The sequence below is a fragment of the Alexandromys fortis genome, unplaced genomic scaffold (assembly GCF_014885135.2).
Source record: "Alexandromys fortis isolate MF-2015 unplaced genomic scaffold, M_Fortis_MF-2015_v1.1 scaffold_324, whole genome shotgun sequence".
Classification (NCBI taxonomy): domain Eukaryota; kingdom Metazoa; phylum Chordata; class Mammalia; order Rodentia; family Cricetidae; genus Alexandromys; species Alexandromys fortis.
The window spans coordinates 115,857-134,347 of NW_026068221.1; positions in this window are offsets into that span (position 1 = coordinate 115,857).

Consider the following 18,491-nt stretch of genomic DNA (forward strand, 5'->3'; position numbering starts at 1 on the left):
ACAGTTCTACAGGATTAGAGAGAAGACACTGCCTTGATCTTTCATATTGTTCTCATTTATTTTGCAATAAGATATCTGAGACCGTCATAAAGAATCATTAACTACATAAGATACCTATAATAACATAAGTCTGTGTATATCAATATTAGTATGCAATTTTAATGGGAAATTTCCATCTGGGATGACAACGCTCCCCCAAGAACTATAGACCATGTAACAAAATCAACACGAACAATGACCCTGGGCACGTAGACCCCTTTTATCAATTTTGTGGCCAATAACAGACAGTAGGTTGGGGTAGAAGAGACAGTATGTGGGTCAGGTTGGGCCTAGAGGTTGGATATGGCTTGGGTGAAATAAAGTCAGGTGGACATAGGACTGGACTAATATGCAGGGTGTGTGTCCCGGTCCAGGCCTAGGGTTTGGGCGTAAATATGTGTAGAGGAATCTAAAACAGACTTACCTTGCTAGGCTCTGGAGAAAGAGATGCAGGCTAGGTGAAGAGGTTCAATGTGGTGTGGGAGGACCTGTAGGTCAGGGACAGGTAGGACAGGTCCTGGTGAAAGCCTAGAGGTTTATGGTATTGCAGGCAAGGGTGGCCAGACCAGGCTGCTACACTGGATGTGGGACTCATGCTAGAACTGGGGTGTTGAGAAGGGTGTGTAGAAGGGAGGGTCAGAAGGGCTCACCCGATTAGATCCTGGAGAAGCATGCGCAGGATTTCAGAAACCCAAGTTTAAGCACGTTCAGGTTTAGATGCCTGTGAAACACCCCCAGATTTAACCTTAGGATGAATCTTTGCCTGCATAATACCTACACAAGATCAAGCCAGCCAAAATCCCAGCATAGATGGGATAGATTCCAGGCCCCATTCCATATTGAGGACCTCTTGAGAGTAGATAGTTGGTAGAGTGGGGAAAATCATTCTTTACTGAGGATCTAGCCATTGGTAGGTTTCCCACAATCCAGTGGATGACCCTATACCCATGCAATACAGATATACGGGCAGCATTAACTGGACTTAGTGAGTTATAAGAAGAGATGGGAAGTGGGAGTGGGTGTGTTGGAAGGCATGTGTGGGGAATTGGAGGGGGAAATGAGTAGATATGATCATATGTCATTGTATGGATACATGTATGAAATTTTTAAAAATTCAAATATATTTAAAAATAAAAGTATAAAATGTATGTGCTAGAGTCACTGTCTCATTACAATGTCCTAATTAAACGAGTTAATGCATGTAATGAGTTAAAAATGCATGTTGATACATGGATCTAATCTACAGGGGAAGAAAAAGACAAGATCTCCTGAGTAAATTGGGAGCATGGGGACCTTGAGAGAGGGTTGAAGGGGAGGGTAAAGGTAGGGAGGGGAGCAGGAAAAAATGTAGAGCTCAATAAAAATCAACAAAAAATATAAAATATTAAAAAAATGGATGTTGACCCATTGAATACTAAAGGAGAGTTACTAAATGGTAGTCATTTTTCAAACATGGTTAGTGAATACTGTGTACTAGACAATACATTAGATGCCTAGGGCTGTGATGAGAATAAAAAAAGAAAATCTGTATAAAATATTCAGCCTGATACTCTCATATGGAAATAAGCCAATGCCAGACAAAGAAATGATCTACTGAGCAAAGGATGCACCCTGCTGGTTGGCAAGGGTAAAGGGGAATGTTTATTTTGTTTTAGTTTTACATGTATTATTTAAAAGACAGACATTTCAACTTGTAATATCGCCTACAAGATAAATAGCCACTTGGAGCTAGGGATGTGGCTCAGTTGGTAGATTGTTTGCCTAGCAAGCACAAAGTCCTGAGTGCAATCCTCAGGATCACATACAATGGGCTTGTTGGCACACACCTATAATCCCAGCACTCAGGAGGTTCAGGCAGTAGGATAAAGACTTCAGAGTTATCCTTGTTTACCTAGTGAATCTGAGGCCAGCCTGGGATACAGCACACCTTATCTTGTGCAAATTAAAAGGTGACTATTCTCAACTTCATTTGAAAAATGGAAATAACATAAACAACACAACTGGGGTTGTAGTAAAATTTTTAAAAATTAGGACTGGAGAGATAATGGCTTTTTTAATCAATTTTATTGATCTCTGCATTTTTCTCTGCTCCCTTCCCTGCCTCTCCCACCCCCTTCAGCCCTCTCCCATGGTCCCCATGCTCCCAATTTACTCAGGAAATCTTGTCTTTTTCTACTTCCCATGTACATTAGATCCATGTATGTCTCTCTTAGGGTCCTCATTGTTGTCTAGGTTCTCTGAGATTGTGATTTGTGGGCTGATTTTCTTTGCTTTATGTTTAAAAACCACTTATGAGTGAGTACATGTGATAATTGTCTTTCTGGGTCTGGGTTACCTCACTCGTATCAACATTTAGAAAAAGGAAAATAGATTCTTATCTATCACCATGCACAAAACTCAAGTCCAAATGGATCAAAGACCTCAACATAAAGCCAGCCACACTGAGCCTCATAGAAGAGAAAGTGGGAAATACACTTGAATACATTGGCACAGGAGATCACTTCCTAAATATAACCCCAGCAGCACAGACACTGAGAGAAACAATTAATAAATGGGACCTCCTGAAACTGAAAAGCTTCTGTAAAGCAAAGGACATGGTCAACAAGACAAAACGACAGCCTACAGAATGGGAAAAGATCTTCACCAACCTCACATCAGACAGAGGGCTGATCTCCAAAATATACAAAAGAACTCAAGAAATTGGTCATCAAAAGAATAAATAATCCAGTAAAAAGATGGTGGCTTTTTTCAAAGAAGTGCTTGTGAGGTAAACATGCGGCCCTGAGTTCACATCACCAAGATGGAACCATAAGAATCCCTGGGAATTTCTGGCCAGCAGAATTGGTAAGCTCCAGGTTCACCGAGTGGATCAGTCCCTCAGAAAATAAAGAAAGAGGCCTCTGGCCCACCACACACATTCATGTACACACACGTTTGCACATACAAACATGCACGCATGCGTGCATCACCCACACATGAAGCTAATGAGCATGTAGCAGATTAGCTAGTACATAGTAAATAGTTTTCAAATTTTGTTTTTGCACTCCTAATTTTATAGGTAAATCAATAATGTTATCCACAGGAAAAGATCATCTGGTGATACTATTATAAACCCTAGCTGGAAACCCTCAGCCTCAGGATAAAATACTGCACCAAAGAAGGGTCCTCTACCAGAGGTCTCCCTTTTACTCCTATGTATCCTTTAGGTATTATTAGGTCTTACCCTTGAAAAATAGTAATTCAAGTATAAACATCAGGACTTATCCTCATTCGTCCAACAAACGTTTTATGATACTATACTACATATATTGTGTTTGGGATGATATAGCAAAATACCATAGACTATGTGGTTTAAGGAACAAATAAAATTTTCTTCAGAGTTCTGGAGGCTGAGAAGACACCTCCAAGGTCAAGATGCCTGCCCCCTGGTTTCCGGTGAGGTCTCTTTTCCTGCCCTACTCACAGCAGCTTTACTGACTTCGTGGATACTCTCTTTTCTTTCTGTGTGTAAGTGGAGCTAGAGTACTCCTGTTGCTGCTTCTCACAAAGATATTAATCCTAGTAGATTAGGGTACTTCTCCCTATGACCTCGTCTAGCTGTAAGCACTCCATAAAGGTCCCAAATACAGTCACATTGGCCATTAGGCCTTCAGCACAGCACTGTATGTAGGCATTCTGATCCTATAGGGTTAGGTGGGCAAAGAAGGAATGATCCCTGCCATGTTTTGTTTGTGCAACATGCATTTATAGTACAGTGTGGTGATTTGGGAGTCACATGGCTTCAGTTAGAACCACAGGCCTGTGACACTGTCCAGTTTTTGCCCTATTTCCCTTATAAAACAAAACAATATTGCTCTTTATAGTATGTCCTTTTAAACTCATTCATTAATTTGGTGGATACTTGTTGAACTCCTTATTTATGTCATTTATCTGCTCAACCCACAGGATCGAAAAGCTGTAAGATCTACATATATAAGATGGACTCAGCCCAACGTAAGCATTCCATTAATGTTACTAGTTTTCACTGAAGGTTAAACTTTATGGCCAGCGCTACTGACTTGGCATGTCTAAAATCATGCACTGGGTGTTTTACCTCTTCTTCCTCTCTCATCCAATCTGTTCTTCCACCTGAGTTCCCTCTTACTACTGACTTGAAGGATATATCTTATTTCTCCTCATGTCTAGTTGGTCATTTCGTGGTGCTGTGCTGCAGCTTGCTCAAACTGACTTGGAAGAGTTGAGCATGTCTTCCCAACTCTACCTCAAGCAATACCCATTTAGTAGCTTGAAATCACCAATGAATACAACTATGGATGCCATAGAAATTAGCAAATATTCTAGAATCCCTTTTCTTTCTCTCTAGAGGGCCAGTTGCTCACCAACATCCCACTGTTTCTTCTTGTTCAGTTCTTCCTACTATGTCCATAACTGTGTGCTATTCTCTCTTCCTCCCTTCTTCCATCCGTCCCTCTGCCCCTCCATTCCTCCTCCTCCCTCCCTTCCTCTCTTCCTCCCTCTTTCCTTCCTTCCTTCCTTCCTCCCTTCCTTCCTTCCAGTATCTCCTGTATCCCAGCCTGGTCTCTAACTCACTAAGTTGCCTAAGTTGGCCTTGAACTCCTGATCCTCCTGCCTCAACATTCCAAGTGTTGGGATTAGGAGCATGTATCACCATGACTGGATTATGCAGTGCTGGGGATCAAACCCAGGGCTGCATGTGTGCTATAAAAACAGTTCCATAGTGAGCTACATCCCAACCCTTCAGGCTTTAAAAATACAGTGTGTGTGTGTGTGTGTGTGTGTGTGTGTGTGTGTGTGTGCGCGCGCGCGCGCGCGCATACACAATGATGCATGTGTGAAGGTCTGGAGTCAGTTCTCTCATTCCACCATGTAGATCCTGGGGATGAGGCTCAGGTCACCAGGATGGTAACAAGTACCTTTACCTGCTAAGCCATCTCATTGGCCAGCTCTTCATTTTGTTGAAACATTTGCTCGAACCTCCTAGATGGTTTCCTTACTTCTGCCAATTAAGCCTTCACAGTCGCACTACAGTTCTCTTTGTAAATGTCCACTGGATTGGGTTTTCTCTGCTTAGAAGGACCTGTGCCTTAGAGAAGCACCTTTACCACCTCAACGTGGCATTCAATGCCCTCGAATCTGCCACACCTTATTTTATTCCTTGCTCTGGCAGCCTCGACTATACTCCCTGAGCGATTCACACTTTTTTTAAAGAAAGAAATATTTTTTATGATTTATTTAACTTTATTTTATGTGCATTGGTGTGAAGTTGTCAGATACCCTGGAACAGCAGTTACAGACAGTTGTGAGCTGCCACGTAGGTGCTGGGAATTGAACCTGGGTCCTCTGGAAGAGCAGCCAGTGCTCTTAACCACTGAGCCATCTCTCCAGCCCCACAATTCACACTTTTGAATGTGAGCAATACCCTTGACTTCCTCTGTATCCTTACTTGCGACTTGTAAATGCCCTTCCTTGCCAGGTGACCAATTTAAAATCAGCCCCTCTTAGAAGTCTCACAGATGCTCTTTCATTGAGGTCACAATACACTTCTTTATCCATACGTCATCAGGCAGAGCTGCTCCAAAGCAAGGAGCAGTGTGAAAATGTATTGCAGTGGTGGCTCCAAGCTTTCAAAGATCAGAGATCTTTGGTCACATTTGGGCCCGAGCATGTTGAAACTGATGAAAGACTGGGCAGCATGGGTGTAAACCTGCCTCATCTCTGGGGGAATCAGGATGTACATGTAGCTAGAGACGCACATGACTGGAAGAGGCTGTTTCTTTGCTTTCAGGCAGACCTGTACATAACCCACTCAAGACGAGTGATGGAGAACTATTTGAGCATGTCTTGCAAAGGGGGAAATAATCTTAGAACATTGCTTGTCTATGCCTTCCTCCCCCGTCACCGTGAGTCTCCTTACCTTACATAGGAAGTACAAGGAACTCTGACCAAGGAAGCTGGAAGAACGTAGCAAGACTGTAGTGATGCGTGGCTTAGTAGCTCTCTGTGCTGAAGGTTCATTCTGCGAAGTCTACCAATGCCCTGGCTCCTGCATAATTAGATTGCTCACAAAGGGTTGTTCCTCAACCTTCTGTTTCTGAAGAGTAACCTGTGGGGAGTGGAAAACAGAAACAGAGTGACAGAAACAGATGACAGAGTGACCTGAAAGGAACAGCAGAGCTGCCCCAGTAGTGCTCTGTGTTGCTAACCCACATTGGTTACTGTTTAAACACTGTCGACTGCCAGCGCATCGAAGGACTGCTGCAGCAGTGAGCATAAACATAGACTTTCATGCAGTTCTGGCTGCACTCCTGTAACAAACAGAAGCGCCCACGCACATGCTTTTATGTCAGCTTGTGAATTGAGTTCAAGAGGGCCCAACTCAAAGCTCTGTGTGTGAAATAAAAGCAATTAGTGCAGCTGTTGCCATTGCATTCTCCAATCTGGAATTAAGCTACAGGCACAAAATGCGGAATATTTTTCTCACTTCAATTTAATCACAGTTGGGAGGCGGGAAGCTCATTTGTTGCTTCTTTTGTGTCCCTGGCAATAGTTGCCAGTACTGTGACCGGAGGAGACACTCACACATAAAAGCCAGAAATGGGGTTAAAGAGTCCTGCATGACTGCCATTAGTATAATCAAAACAGAGTTCTGCCTCCCTCACCTATACTTCTTTTGATTTTTTTTTCCCAAGACGGGGTCTCTCTGGGTAACAGCTCTGGCTGTTCTGGAGCTTGCTTCATAGGCCAGGCTGGCTTCGAACTCAAAGATCCACCTGCCTTTGTCTCCCAAGTGTTGGGATTAAAGGTGTGTACCACCCTGCCCAGCCTTCTTTTGAACTTTATATCCAAGTAAAAGGGATATATTACCTAGAGGATATATAACCTCTATATAACAGTCTTCTCCCAAGTAAGCTTGGTCAGTTGGTTCTTCTCTCTGCCACTCATTTAACATTTCTTGGTGTCCGTCTAATTCCACAGAAAACGTTGCTTGGGAAAACTGACCTCATGTGTTAAGTTCTGGGCTTTGCATTTAGGAACCACTGCCTTTAGAACATACTATGTAATAGATATATCCATTGGGGCTGGTTACTGCAAGGCCAGTTGTTTTCTGCATTTTGAACAGTTATAGTGTTCTGTAATGGTCTTTGTCTATTGCAAAGAGAAATTTCTTTGATGAAGGGTGAGAGCTATACTTACCCGTGGGTATAAGGCGAAGCAATTTATTTGTTTGGAAGAATGCTTTCTAAGATCCAAACCTCCCAAGCCTCAGGATGTTGGGTAGGCTTCCAGTACCAGGCATGTTTTCTTTTCTGTTGAGTGAGTCTTAAATCTAATCAGGGAACATCTCAGAAGAGAAGGTGAAGGACTGTAAAAGCCAAAGGACCAGGAAATCTGCTGTGAGACTGTGTCTTCTAGAAATGACAGGGCTACTTCAACCATGAAGTGTCAACAATATGGTTGCCTAAATAAACCTGAGCAACGACAGCACCAGCAGACTTGCTAATGTGGAAGGGGAAAGAAAGTCTCATGGGCTCTGTCCCTAAACAAAGGCAACTAGGGAGTGCTGGGAGCAGGAAAATAGTCTCCCCCAAAGATCTTCCCCCTATTTGGTTATCCACAATCAAGTGGTCTGCCCCGAATCATATACATGCAATTAACACTAAATGGTTATATCTATATATTTATGTGTTTGAGTGTCTGTCTGTCTGTCCTCTGTCTGTTCCCCCTGCCCCCTCCCCGTGTGTAAAACAATAACAGTTAAAGAAAAAGAAAGCAGGAATTTGAGAGGGAGCAAGCTGTGGGGGCATGAGAGTGGTTGGAGGGAGGAAAAGGGAAGAGGGGAAATGACATGGTTGTATTTTAACTTCAAAAACAAAAAAAAAGGGAAAAAAGAAAAAAAAATCCATTATACTCTTCATCCTGTGGAACAGGAATCCTTTAGCCTAGAGGAGGATGCATGGGTGTTGAATTCTCGGTAGTGTTGATATTCTGCTGAAACTTCAGTCTATCCGGACGTCATTCTCTGACATTTAAGTGGTGTTTCTACCTAACTGCCACCAGTCATGGCACCTTGGCCACAGCTTTTCTCAGCGCATGCTTCTCCAAAGCACTTTGAGTAGCGAATGGGTCCATGGAGCTCCATAAAGAGCTGCTAAAATTTTATTCCACCAACTGCTGTCCATTGCCCAGTGATCCATGACGGATTTGCTCCAGTTCAGCCTGAATGGCAGCAGTAGAGAACATTTATCGAGTGTTCATCATGTGCCCGCCCATGTGCTAGCTACACATTGGATGCCATTTTATCCTCACACCTACACTATTCTGCCAATAACATTAGTCTCCTCGTTTTCCCAAGAAGGAGCGATGGTCAATAAGTAGGCAGTTAAACCTTCAGACCCTATGCTGATAACCGCAGAGCTAGTACCGCTCTGAAATAGTAAAGTTAGCAAGAGCTCAACAAATATTTGAACAAGATGTCTCTAATTTTCAAAGGCTTCCTCAAGGCTCTGCCTAGGAGAACCACATGTTTGGGGCCCGTGGCTTAGAGGAGACATTGGCAGATGGCTGAGGGCCATTCGGTTGTACTTGATGTTTTTCAAGAATAATTGAGCCTCACTTCAGGAAAGTAGAGAGTTCAAAATGAAGTTACATGCTCAGGGCTGTGGAATACTAGTTAGCTATGCTCTGCTAGGCTGCTCACTCTTGGAAGAAAGGCTTAGGACTGAGGAATAAGTACCCCAAACCTGGAGTTTAATATTTATTCATATCTACTTTCCTTTTTCTTTTTGCAGTGTTGAAGGTCAGTCCTAGGCAGGACCTTCCATGTTGTAGGCAAGTGCTCTACCAATCAGCTACACCCTAGCCTTTTAGTTTGTGGTTTTGTTGAGATAGAATCTCACTAGACATCTTAGGCTGGCCTCAAATTTGTGATTGTCCTGCCTCAGCCTCTTGAGTGCTAGGACTGTAGGTGTGTCCACCACACCCAGCTTAAAAACATAACTTTAATAACTACAATTTTCTCCTGTGAGGAATGAGAGTAAGGTAGGAAGGACACAGAGAAATTGAATCTGACAGTGCAGTTTCTTTTAAATTCTTGAATCACTAATCTGTCTGCCCCTCAGTGTCTATGTCTACAGAACAGATGTGTTTTAGTTTAGATCTCAACTATTCATTAAAGGCGCACATGTGAAAAGCATCCAGAGTGGTGTACTGGGAGGTGGTGGAGCCCTTGAGAGGGAGGTCCTAGTTGGAGGACCTTATTCATTAAAAGTGTGCCCTTGAACGTGACTATGAGACTTTAGTCTCTTTCGCCTCTCTTTTGCTTCCTGTCTATAAGGTGGGTAGTTAGCTCCACCATATGCTTCCACCATGTGCCCATCAAGTTGCCTTCTAAATAACCATATTTAAGCCCATAGGATGTTGCTGCTGTCAGGTCTGGTTACCGGGAGTTGTTTTGGAAGTGGCAAGCAATAACTACAGAGACTTGTAACTGGTCCAGGTGCTGAGCATAACTGACTGTTGAATACCCAGGCACAACTGTGACATCTATTATTAACGCCCCCACCCCCGCCAAGGCTCAGGGAGCATCGTGAAAGAGAGAGCAGAAAGAATGTAAGAACCTGGGAAAGCAGGTGGGGAGCAGTGCAGGCCACTGATTTCTGGCCAGGCCATAGCTGTTGTATTATTGAACTCACAGCAGCATAGGATCTGAACAAGGTCAGGCCAGTCATCATCCTGTCATGGAGTGTGGGGCTCATGGGGCCCCACTTCTCTAATGATCTATACACAGCCAAGGGCTAATGGGGAGGAGAGAAAGTAGTCAGTGTTATAGTCACTGGTGAGGCCCCATTGCTTCTGTAAACATGTCCTCGCCCATGCTCCTGTAAGCAATCCTAATGACACTCACTGAGTCTTGTAGACACACAAAAAAGATGTTACAGAGAAGGGGAGCTGGTTGGAAAGAGGAAAAGGAATGGCGAAAGTGGAAAGAAAGCAAGGGGGAGCAGAGGCCCGTGAATGTGATTGAAATGCTTCCTACCCATGAATGAAAATGTCATGGTGTATGTTAGTATGTATAATTAATGCATGTTATTCAAAACATTAAAAAACTGTCCAAATAACTTTTTTCTCTTTATAAGTTAATTATCTCAAACAATTTGTTACAGTAACGTGAAGCTGACTAACACAGAAACAACCTCTCCTGGTTGCTTTATATTCAAAGCAAAATACTGCAGCAAAGCGGTTGTCGGATTGTAAAGATTCTCTAAAGGCATACACAGTTATCAGCATTATCTCCACTTGTTAGGGTGCATTCATGCAAAGAGGTGTACTGGGACCGATTCGGGTAACAGAGATTAGCAAGGGGCCATTGAGGAGCTGCTAAAGTGAGCTTCGCTTGGTTTTTGGTAAAAAGATTGCATTGCAGGTTTATTAGTTATAATGTACTTTAAAATTACAAGGCACTTTGTAGCCAATTTTCAGTGCAGCTGTACAAATTGACATGGACTTAAAAGTAATGAGGCCAGGCTGGAAAGAGCCAGCCAGTGAGCAGAAAGTATAGATAGCCACTGAAATGAGAAAATGACAAATAAACCTTGGAGCCCAGTACAGTATTTTTCTGAGCATCTCATTTGGTGCTCTTCCAGAAGGCCTTGGTTTCCTAGGGAAGCTGGGCAGATTCGTGAAAATCTGAGCTGTTTTATGGCATGTGGGGGCCGCTATGCAGTGCACTGCTGAGTAGGGGCAGCTTTGCCCCAACACTCCTTGGTTCTGCCATGGCCTTACCATAGTGCACTTGGCACTCTCCTTTGTGCTGTAGTTATCGGAATAGAGTTCTTTCCCTGTCAGTCAGGAACTGTATTAGCTAGCCGTCTTTGAGTTTTGGGTTGCTGGGGCTGTATGGATGGTTTATCAGTTAAGCTTATAGAGGACCCACGTTCGATTCCCTGCACCCACAACTGTCTGTAAGGGTCCTAAAGGATCTGATGTCCTCTTCTGGTCGCCAGCACCATGCACACACATGGTGCACATGCATCCATTTGGGGAAGACACTCATACCCATGAAAATAAGGAAACAAAAAAAATGGCTCAGTGGTTAGAAATGTTTTATCACAAATGAGGTCCTTCCTGATGTGTAGTCTGGCCCTACTAACCTAATCAACTCAGCTGGTCCATATCGTGGATGGCCTAATAGGCAGATCAGTCACGTATTCAGGAATCCTTCTATATACTGTAACTAAAGACTACTCCCTCTAAAAAAGAATTGCTATTTGATATCTCATAAAGGAAAGGGTTAACTGTACTATAAAAGATAGACCCTGTATATTGATTATAGAAAAAACTAGGAATTTTATGCTTGCTGGTGAGGATATAAGTGGTACAAACACTGCTCAAAAACCTAGTAATTCTCAACATGTTGAACATAGAGTTACCATATAACTCAGAAATTCTTTTCTTTCTTTTCTTCTTCTTTTCCATTTTAAAGGCTAGTGATGGAACCCAGGGCCTGACACATGACGGACAATTGCTCTGCCATTGAGCTACATCTCTAGCCCTCATCTGTTGTTTTCTTTAAGGCAGGGTCTCACTGTGTAGCGCTGGCTGGTTTAGAAATGACTGTGTGAACCAGGCTGGTCTTGAACTCGCAGAGATCCATCTGCCCGCTCTGCTGGGGTAACAAGTATGCACCACCATGCTCGGTTAATTGGTCATTCTGAAATTCTTGTCTCATGTATATACTTGAAAAAAGTGAAAACAATATCCTCAGCACTTGGGAGGTTGAAGCAGGAAGGTGGTGGGTTCAAGGCCAACCTAACTGACATAGAAAAATCCTGTTAACAAAATAGTGGAAACATGTGTCCATGCAAAAACTTGTACATGGATGTTTGTCATATTCATAGTAACGAAAAACTGGAAGTGGTCCACATGTCTATAACTGATGAAGGGATGAGGAAAATGTGGTCTACTCAGGCTATTCCTATTGGTGTTAGATGCCCACGCGAAGTTAATGGTAGAATCCTGTTGCTGAAAACGGTGCTCAATTTGCTTACAGGGCACAGAGAGATGAAGCTGTACTGACCTGGAGGTTCCCTCCCTGCTGCCTAGTTATCACACTACTGTAGACGCAGGGGGAGAAAAGTAAGCAGAAGTCTTATTTCCTGTGAACTACATACAATAACGACCAGCCTGCTGAGATATGCCCATGGATAGAATAGCGGCACAAATGTAGGGGCAACCAACAGCTTCTGAGTATTTAAGGCTTGCTCCACGGTAGAATACTTATGATTGATTCTATAAATCTGACCAAGAACTCACGGTGGAAGAGGTTATAGACCCTAGATGAGAGCTTGCTACTATTGTTCTGCTAATCAGACATGGTCTCAGGCTGCCTTCTGATTACTTATCATTTTAGAATTCTACTTTTAGTAGTTGGTGTGATGGAGGCAGGAAGCATGCCATAGCATTTGTGTAGAGGTCAGAGGACAACCTGGGGCAGGCAGTTCTCTCCTTCTACCGTGTGGATTCTGGGGCTCAAATTCGGGTCATCTGGCTTGGCAGCAGGTACCTTTACCTAATGAGTCATCTTACCAGCCCCCAACCCATGCCCCATAAAAATCTTTATATTTAAGTCATTCTTCCAAACCTCAAGAAATACTGAAAAGGATTAAAGTTCGTTGCATATGTGCATGAGACTGTCAAAAAACAAAAACAAAGAAAAATGTCGTGCGGTCATACAATGGATTATTATTCAGCCATAAAGGAATGAAATACCAATACCCTGGGAGAACATGGAAGAATGTTGGCAACATTTTGCTAAGTGAAAGAATACAGACACAGATGATCACAGTATGTATGATTCCACGCATGTAAAATGTCTGGAATGGGATACTCTGTTGAGACATAAATTGAAATAGTGGTTGCCCAGAGCTCCAAGGGGTATGGAGGACATGGGGAAAGGACTGATGCTAGATTTGGAGATTTTGGGGAGGGTGATGGATGAAATGTTAAAAAGTTGTGCAAACTAGATCAAAAGAGGAGTCTTTCAGTGGGATATGCAGAATTTAGTATAATATATAAAAATACAGTACAGACCTAAAATAAGAATTCCCTAACACATGCTGTTTAAAAAATGAACTAAATGTATTTTTAAAGAAAGTCTTATTTTATACTCAGACCTAGCACCATTACTCATTTGTATGCAGCATACCTCATTATAGTTTTCATCCTGTTTCTGCTGTGTTAACTGTCACGTGACCCCTTACAGAAAGCTAGCCCAGAGGATAGATGAGCTCTGGAGCCTCATCCAGGGGGGCTCTCTGCAAGTTTAAAGTCAACTTGATCTACATTCCAGGCTGCTGTGGACTTCAGAGGGAGACCCTGTCTCAAAAAAGGAGCAAGATAGGCAAGAGGGAGGGTGGAAGAAGGAGAGAGGGAGAGAGGAAGAGGGAGGGAGAGGGAGGAAGGAAAGACTGGTGAAGATGAAATCTCCTTTTGCTGTGACCTGGACCTCTTTCCCAGTTACTGACAGTTATTAATTTATAAAGATTTTTTTTTATCCACGCCATTTGGTTTGTGTGTAAATTGAATTGAAAGTTTCATTTAAATATTCCAAACAAAACGTTTGATTGTAATGATGGTTGCCTACCCCTAAACTCAGAGGAAGCCATTGAGCTGTGTGGCGACAAGAAAGGATTGCAGTGCTAAAAGCGAGTTCTGCTGTCTCTTTTAGGCTGGTTACAGGTTATTTTATTTTAATTTGAACACTACATGGGTCTTTAGGCTTTGCACTGTTATCTCATTGGTGCTTGGAATTCCTAAATATTTTGACCTGAACCTGCTATCTGTGCAGTGTGTGTGTGTGTGTGTGTGTGTGTATCACATTGGATCTTCCACTTTTGTTTGGGTTTTGGGTTTTTTGTTGTTTTTGAGACAGGGTTTCTCTGTAGCTTTGGAGCCTGTCCTGGAACTAGCTCTTGTAGCCCAGGCTGGCTTCCAACTCAAAGATCCGCCTGCCTCTGCCTCCTGAGTTCTGAGATTAAAGGTGTGTGCTACCACTGCCTGGCCAGGTCTTCCCCTTTTGAAATCATTTGCTCTGTGTCTCGAGTCTGGTGATTACAAGGGAAGTGAGAAACTAATGTGTGTGGTGTGTGCCCACTGAAGGCAGCCCTTACATTTTGCCCGGTTCCTTCACGGGAAGCAAGGGATTAGTCAGGAACTGTCAGCACTGTGGCAGGGCCAATGGGGGGGGGCGGGGAGGAGGAGGAGGGCGTAATTTTGATGAGTCAGCCTTTCTCAAGTTATACTCAGGAGGTACCTACTGACAGTCCACTCCTGTAACATGTATCTAAGGTTGAATCCAAGAATTCAGCCTAAGGGCCAGTGTGGTAGCTCTGGGTTTGGTCGGTTACTGGCAAGGCAGGAATATGTGGAGCATCCTTTTATTACTGACAGTTTTTCAGGCTGCAGCTGTCACACTGGCTCTACATGTAGAGTTTGCTACAACATGTAAAAGACAGACATCACTTGTCTTTTCGGCCCAGGCTTGCTTATTTTCCCAAGGCAATGCCAGGTTTTAAAGGCATGCTAGAAAAGGTCTTTTACCAGTTGGTAACCAAGGCATTTGTTAGATGTCATGGCAGTGCATGCAATCAAGTGTGCCAAAAATACTAAAATGATGTCTTAGGACATGCCCCACCCCCTTTTAACACTATGAGCTTGCCTGGCAATGGGCAAGAAGTGAGAAAGAACATCAGCTTTGAAGTTGGGTAGATTTGGAGTGGACTTCAAGCTTGCATTTCACAGAACCTCGTGGAACTGCAGTTGCCTTCTGTGTAAAATTGGGGATAACAGTCCTTACCTTGCTGGAGTGCTGTAGGCATTCTGAAAGGTAACAGATATCAAGTGCTTTATGCTGTGTTTGGCACAAAATATAATCATCTAAAATATTAATCCCCTTCTTCTCTCAAATGCTGGTGCCTGCCTTGCCCCATCTGCCTGAGCACTATGAAAGCACAAATCAATAGCAGTTCTGTGTGGCCCAGAGAGCCTGTAGCTCTCCCTGAGTTGTACACCTTATCCTGGAAGCTCACACAGAAATGCGCATATGTTTAACAGTCTGGGCTGAAAGGTGGCTACTATGAAGGATGATCTGAAACTGAATGCTCAGCGCTGTAGTTGAAGAACTATAGTGTCTGATCCATGATAGAAATAGGGAGCTAAATACGTTCCTGGCATGCTCTCTTGGCTGCTATAATCTGCTGTAGGTCTTTGTGTCCTCTTTAGAGAAGGAAAGCGCCAGGACCTTGAAACAATGGAAATAGTAACCACTTATTTTTGGAAAGCACTTTATGATTTCAATATATGCACTAGGTATATTCACACCTACTCTTCTCTCAGATTGTCCACCTAATGAGTGAAGTAAACAGGGCAGCTATTACCTACTTTTTAGTGAAAGATCAAAAAATCTCAAGGCTCAAAAGGACTAACAGTAATTTTGTAATAAAATTGGAGTTAGAACCTTTGTCCTTTGACTCCTAATTCAGCGTTCTTTCTACCGCTTTAACTGCAGATTGAGTGGTTTGGGTCTAAAGAGAATATATTTGAGAACATAAATAGAACATACTATTTGGTTATGTAACATCGCAGCTGCTGGGTCTGGTTTAGCAGAAGCTTGAAGAACAGGAGAAGCGGGTGGGAGGTAGCCAAGTGTGTAAAATGAGTTCAGCATCTTGAGATGTTCAGCAAAGCCCAATGGAGTGCTCAGGGTACTGGCTGGAACGTTAATTCACCCTTTAGTGAATTGTGGATTTGAATTAGCCTTTACCAACTGAGTGACAAAAGCAAGCCTTCTCGGCCTTGTGACACTGTCTTCCTAAACTTACAGCCAATCTCCCAACTTGTGGGTTTCTTCCTCGATGTTATATATACTTGATGAAAATTCCTCCCTCCTGTGTGTCTCACTCCTTCTCCCATTTCAATCCCTATTAATCTTGACTGTCTCAAGATATTTTCCATCTCTCTGTTTCTCTGCTAGCCAATTTGATTTTTACTGCATGGAATTTCCATTCCTTGGAAAGAATTTCTTCTGTAAAATAAAATAAAATTGCAAATAATAAATGACAATTTACAATTATTTTTTGTCCACTGCAGTTTTAGTCCTACTTTTCCACTTTTCTGGCTTACCTGAGATCTGGGAGTTCTCTTCTCTGATGATGTTTCTTCCCTCCGAAACTGGCTGTGTGTGGGAAGTGCGTGGGGTGTGTCAGGGGACTTTCTCTAGTAGGTGGTTATGCTTTCCACTTCCCAGACCACAGCAGTCAGCAAACTTCTCACCCTCTTATCTTTTCAGGCAACAAGGAAAGAGTGAGCGGCCATGAAGGTATTGAAGATAATAAAAAGAGATGGAGACAGAGAAGGGAATAAGGACAGGGAATGGGGGAAGCAGAGAGTGGTATTTAGGGGTGATACAGAGTGAATGCATGAGGGCATGGGCATTGACAATAAAATGCTGTGAGGTCATGGATATTGATCTCAAGGAAAAATTAATTTTTGTTTACCTGAAGATGATGGAAAAGACTAAGAAATTATGAGGAAGAGAAAAGGTTGCATAGGGACCATAGACCTATTCAGTCAAGAAAAGCAAGGATTTGCTGATACAAGTGCCTGGCATTGCCTGTTTAGGAAGAATAGAAATGACTTGAAGTAGTACTGTGGTAAAGTTGGTCATGGAGTCAATGAACAGGGCCATGGAATGGCAGAAGGGAATGGAAATTAACTACACTAACTTTCCCATGCCCAAAGGCCAAAAAAAAAAAAAAAAAAAAAAAACAAAACAAACTATACTCAAAGTTTATTTTGCTTTCAGACACTTAGCAAATAACCAGGCTAGAAAGAAATGTTAAGAAGAAAAGTAGTATGAAGAAGAGCCATTAGGGGGAATAAGACACTTTTTCCACGATGGTGCTCAATGCCCATTTTGCCACCCTCAGCCCCAATGCCCTGCTTCATGCCCTCATCAGTTAGAAACTACAACTGCATCCCAAGCTCTTGGTCTTTCTTTTGGCACAGCCTTCATTCTGCTCACCACTCCATTGTGTTTGTGTCTCATTAGCTACCTCACTTATTTGACTATGAACAACCTGAAAGTCATTTCATAATTTTTGGTATGGCCCTGTGGTGCAGCAGCTCAGTGTATGGGAGGCCCTCGGTAATGGTTGTGTGAACAAAAGCCACTGGAAGTAATACTGCTAAAGACAAAATCTGATCATATTACCTTTTTTGGTGTGGGAAGTCCTTCTGTATAAGTGTTGTTTTTATTGGTTAATGAATAAAGCTGTTTTGGCCAGTGACTTGGCAGACTAGAGCTAGGCAGGAAAACTAAACTGAATGCTGAGAGAAAGAAGGTGGAGTCAATGAGAAGCCATGTAGCCACCCACAGGAGACAGTTACACCGGAACCTTGCCGATAAGCCACAGTCATGTGGCAATACACAGACTAATAGAAATGGGTTAATTTAAGATATAAGAGCTAGTCAATAAGAAACTGAAGCTAATAGGTCAACCAGTGATTTAATTAATACAGTTTCTGAGTGATTATTTCGGGTCTGGGAAGCAGGGAACAAATAAGCAGCCTCCCCCAATACTTCTTGCTTAAAATTCTTAATTCCTTTTTGCATAGGATTCCATTCCTTCTATGGCCTGATCTGTGCGCCTTCATAGCTTCAGCTCCTGCTGGAACCTTCTCCCTTTTCACACCTGCAGATCTATCTTAAACTTATGTACTTAACAAGCACTTGTAGTCCCTTAGTAAATCATGTTCTTTGGCATTTATATTCTTATACACATTTTCTCTCTACCTGAAATGCCCTTCCTGCCCTAGTCTACCCTGTAAAGTGTGGCTCAGTGATACTAGAGTGATCACCACACATTCTCTTATAGCTACTGATGTTGGGTAAAGTCAAAGCTTGTATGTGGACATGCCCTTCTTTGTCTGTTTGCCTCAAAAATATAGTTGACTAGGCTGTATGCTTGTTCTGCTTGCTCCAAATTTTTATTGAGGAAAGTAAGTTTTTGGCATTCAAATGGAAAAGTAAACTTACTGTCCAATTGTGGTGTGATGGTAAGCAAACAAGCTGTCTCTCCTGAAACATACCTAGAGGCTCTTTTCATTCCAACTCCCATGGCAAAACCAAAACCTTTAACCCTCCTTCAAATATCCCAAAAGACCAACAGCGGCAATAAATGAGCCCACACTGCCCTAGGAGACAGCATATTCTCCACAACTTCCAAGGGCTAAGCAGGTAGCACAGGGAGAAGATTTGAGTAGTGGGCAGGGTGGGGACCATGGCAACCTGGGAATGTCTACCTCATATAAAAGTCACCATAATATCCCCCCCCTTTAAAACTCAATCACAGTATAAACCAAGTGTTTGTAGA